Source organism: Octopus bimaculoides, chromosome 24 (genome assembly GCF_001194135.2).
Source record: "Octopus bimaculoides isolate UCB-OBI-ISO-001 chromosome 24, ASM119413v2, whole genome shotgun sequence".
Classification (NCBI taxonomy): Eukaryota; Metazoa; Mollusca; class Cephalopoda; order Octopoda; family Octopodidae; genus Octopus; species Octopus bimaculoides.
Genome location: NC_069004.1, coordinates 7,328,243 through 7,333,437, shown reverse-complemented (window position 1 = coordinate 7,333,437; position 5,195 = coordinate 7,328,243).

Genomic DNA, 5,195 nt, shown 5'->3' with positions numbered 1-5,195 from the left:
TATATATATATATATATATATATATGAATGTATGTGTGTGCATGTATGTTTTAGATATATGTATATGTTCAATGAGTGTGTGTGTGTGCGTGTGTGCACACATTTACTTGTGTAATTTACAAAAATATTTTTTAATATTCTGTCAGGCTCCTTACATTTTGTACCACTGTGTGTGTGTGTGTATATATATATATACACCCATATACACAACTACATAGTTTTCATAACACCTTCTGTAACACTTTCCTATATTCAAATGTGCCCGGCTAGCAAAACAAAAGATAGCATCGCCGCCGCCGCCGCCGCCACCACCATCATCATCATTACCATTATCATCACCATCACCATCATCATCAATATTATTTCAGGCGTCCAGACATGATGAAATATTCATGACAAGCAAATTAGATAGGCTTCAGATAGATTGGAGCGAACAAAGTGTAAAGTAGAGCATGAGTGGGTGGCGGGTGGGGGTGGGGTGTTGGGTTGAAGGTGAGAGTTTGCGGCATAGAAGTATTGTTGCAGTTTGTTTAGCCATGGGTCAACCATAAATGAACAGACCATGACTGTCCCGCCTTGCTTAAGTCTACCTACAAAGAATACGATTATCCTGTAGGTTTCTCCCACCCCCGAGATGTGATTTGAGGGAAATTCAGCTTCTGTTTCTAGCAAGTTAAGTGACCACATAGAGTATCTGTCCTTGGCTTGGCTCCCATGTGTATAGTGTTGGCGTGTAAAATATGTAGTGTATAACAAGTACAGTTGAAGGGGTGTATATAAGGAAGGTGTGTATATGAGAAAAATTAATAATAGGCGTAGGGGTGGCTGTGTGGTAAGTAGCTGGCTTACCAACCACATGGTTCCGGGTTCAGTCCCACTGCATGGCACCTTGGGCAAGTGTCTTCTACTATAGCCACGGGCCGACCAAAGCCTTGTGAGTGGATTTGGTAGACGGAAACTGAAAGAAGCCCGTCGTATATATGTATACATATGTATGTGTGTGTATGTTTGTGTGTCTGTGTTTGTCCCCCCAGCATCGCTTGATGATCGGTGCTGGTGTGTTCACGTCCCCGTAACTTAGTGGTTCGGCAACAGAGACCGATAGAATAAGTACTAGGCTTACAAAGAATAAGTCCTGGGGTTGATTTGTTCGACAAAAGGCGGTGCTCCAGCATGGCCACAGTCAAATGCTGAATAATGAGTAGAATATATAGTCTCTAGCAGTGTTTCCTAAACAATTTCGGGCTGCCACCCCTTTCATACCCAGATCACATTTTTAGCATTTCCCCACCAGTGATACTCATTTACAATGATTGTATGATGTCAAGGCAAAGGAGAGTCTCATACACATACACACACGATAGGCTTCTTGCAGTTTCCATCTACCAAATAAACTACTGTGTGTACAAGGTGAGGAGCCAATTTTCAGCAGATGAGGTCGTGTCGTTCAGACGACAACACTTAACACATAATAACAAGACTATCATATATAGATAGATTATACTTGTCTTTTACTGTAGAACTAATTGTAGGGAGTATCTCTATAGAGAATGAGTATTTCTCTGGATGACAGATCTACAACATCAAGTGCACTGCACTGTAATATAAGTTTTTGCTGCTTTAATTTGGATGGTAGAACCAATTACATGACAAAAGTATCATATTTATAGATTACAAGAGCATCAGATCTGCAGAGTACAGGAGTGTCACATCTGCAGAGTACAGGAGTATCACACCCACAGACTATGAGAGTATTACATTTGCAGACTACGAGTATCACATCTGCAGATCATGAAATTATCACATCTGCAGACTACAGGAGTATCATAGCTACAAATCACAGGAATATCTTCAAAATATGGGAGTAACACATTTACACATTACAGGAGTAGCATATCAATAAATTACACGACTATCACTTCTACAGGGTACAGGAGTATCGTTCGTATCTGCAGAGTATAAGGATATCTGTATTGATTACAAGAATAAGACAAGCTTTATCAAGTACACTGAAATTGTGATATAGATTCTGGCTGTTTGTCCTTTACTATGGAACTAATAAAATTATTGGAGTGAAACTAACCATATCAGGTGATGTACTAGAGAAGAGTTTATGAAGTGTAGGAGGGAAGGAGACTAAGAGAATAAGAGAGGTAGTGTTGGGGGAGAAAATAGAGAGATTGAGGAAGAGGAGTGAACAAGAAACGTTTATAACCTAAGTGCATTAGTACCTTATAAGAGTTTGTATCTATAGGTAAAAGAAAAATCTCACAAATATACAAATAAGATTTTAAGGCAAAGAGGAAACAAACACGCTATAAGCAGTATCAGACAACTGAAAGCATGTGACTGAAGAATTTGCAGAAATACTATGCTCAGTCCACTTGCAGGACAAAGGCCCCACCATGTTCTCTACACCAACCACGGTTAAATGTGTAGGTCGTGAACCTGAGCTGGAGATCATACTGGTTTGAAGAGCCTACTCTGCCACACTGGCTCAACATGGCTTGGCTGAGGAGTGGCTAAGTTCCTTTCGAGTGTTGGGCTTCAGAGAGGCAAAGTGGCTGTACAGTATGTGCTATTTCTAGCAAAATAGGCACAGATGTGGCTGTGTGGTAAGAAGCTTGCTTCCCAACCACATGTTTCCCAGTTCAGTCCCACTGCATGGCACCTTCGGCAAGTGTCTTCTACTATAGCCTTGGGCCGATCAAAGCCTTGTGAGTGGATTTGGTAGAAGGAAACTAAAAGAAGCCCTTCATCATCCTCATCATCGTTTAACGTCCGCTTTCCATGCTAGCATGGGTTATGTATATATCTGTGTGTCTTTGTTTGTGCGTGTGTCTGTTTGTCCCCACCACTATCATCCCTTGGCAACCTGTGTTGGTGTGTTTACATCCCCGTAACTTAGCAGTTCAGCCAAAGAGACCGAAAGAATGACTACTTGCCTAAAAATAAGACCTGGTGTCGGAGAATTCTTCGACAAAAATACTTCAAGGCAATGCTCCAGTATGGTTGGACTCAAGTGACAGAGACAAGCACGAGTAAAGATACCAGAAAGAGGTTCTTTTGATTGCTTCTGTACAAATCTGTGTTGTTATATCGTCAGCAAAAGTACAAGGAAATGATGAGGTGTTAAAAAGGACGTCATTATAATCGGATTATAATTAAATGCTTGTTTACTAACAATAACTTTCTGATGACAATTAAGAAATGTTCTTAGTTTGGTTTTTGACCAGGATGTGGTGATATCAATAAAAAAAAAAGCTTCCAGGATTAACACAGCCCACAAGAGATAGTCCTACATAAGGTAGTTGTTTTTGGCAACTAGTATCTTTCATTGTACTACTTAATGATAATGATAAAAAAGGGCGTGATAAGCATGATGATGGCGATGCCATCTAGCTGCTAAAAATAAAAAAAATCACAAGAAACCACACAGAAAATATTGGCATATATGTCTGTCAATAGCCTGCTCCTATTAAATGCTGTCCTCATATTAGCCAAACCAACACATGTAAGTACAAGGTGTTCAAAAAGTCTCTCCGCAGTGAATTTTTTTGAAGTCGTGTAAAGTCTGATATATTCCAGTGTACTCTTAAACCATCTTACAAATATTTATTTTGCAATGAAATACTTACTGCGGAGAGACTTTTTGAACACCCTCTGCTTACTATATATCTTGTGAAATAGATCTGTATATATGTGTAGGTGTGTATACTTGTATATAGGTATAGATATGTATGTGTGAGTGCATGTATGTATAGATGTATGCATATGTATGTGTGCGTGCGTATATATATAAATAAATATGTATGTGTGTGTATATATATATATATAATTTAAATATGCATGGTACCTTGCGCACATGTCTGCTACTCTTGCCTTAGGCTAACCAATGCTTTGTGAGTGGATTTGGTAGACAGAAACTGAAAGAAGCCCATTGTGTGTGTCACCCCCACCCCGCCCGCCCAGTATTGGTGTTTAGAGACCTGTAACTTAGCAGTTCAACAAAATGACCAATATAAGTATCAGGCTTTAAAAAATATTAAAGATCAGTAGGGGAGCTCCGAAAGGGGTCTCTGGGAGTAGCATCCCTGCCTCCCTCAGTTACTTCTCCACCACAGTTCTTAAAAATCGTGGCAGAGGCCTTGGTCATGCAACCACTCATGTCTAGAAACTGAGGTTGGGGGTAAGCAAGGGCATGCTCCCCGTAGAAAATCCAGCTTCAAAAAAGCCTCATGACAGCAAAGGAGACTGGGCACCAGCCAGTCCAAAGGTCGGGATGAGTTGCCTCTGTCCACCTCGGTTGCTATGGCATTGAGGTAGATCTGGCCACCCCCGTTAACGGGGACAAAAACCAGATTCAAAACACTGGACGATGATGCTAAAAACTGGGGTCAAAGTCCCCAACTAATATTCAAGATGGTGGGCCAGCATGGCACGGTCTAATCACTGAAACAAAAGCAGAAGATAAAAGATAAGCACACACATGTATTTAAACATGTGCATACACACAAACACACACACATCCCCCAGCGAAATGGTGAGACACTGATGGAACAGATTCATCAACCACAAACACGCATGAAGAATCTGGTGTTAATTGTCCATCATGACACACAATGCTTTTAATGATTATTTATCACTAATTAACGATACAAAGTCTAGATTTCACTAATATATGTATATAGGGTTACTGCAATTAGATATCATATCACCTTCAATCTCTCTCTTTGTCTCTGGGTATATATATATATATATATATATATATATATATGTGATTACATCTGTTACTATATGTATGTGTATATATCCATATACATATATGCATACATACATAAATGTATATACATATACACATACAGATATATATATATATATATACATACATATATATATACATACATAAATATATATATACATAAATAAATATATATATACATAAATAAATATATATATACATATACATAAATAAATATATATATACATAAATAAATATATATATACATAAATACATAAATATATATATACATAAATACATAAATATATATATACATAAATACATAAATATATATATACATACATATCTATATATATACATACATATCTATATATATACATACATATATATATACATACATAAATATATATATACATAAATAAATATATATATACATAAATAAATATATATATAC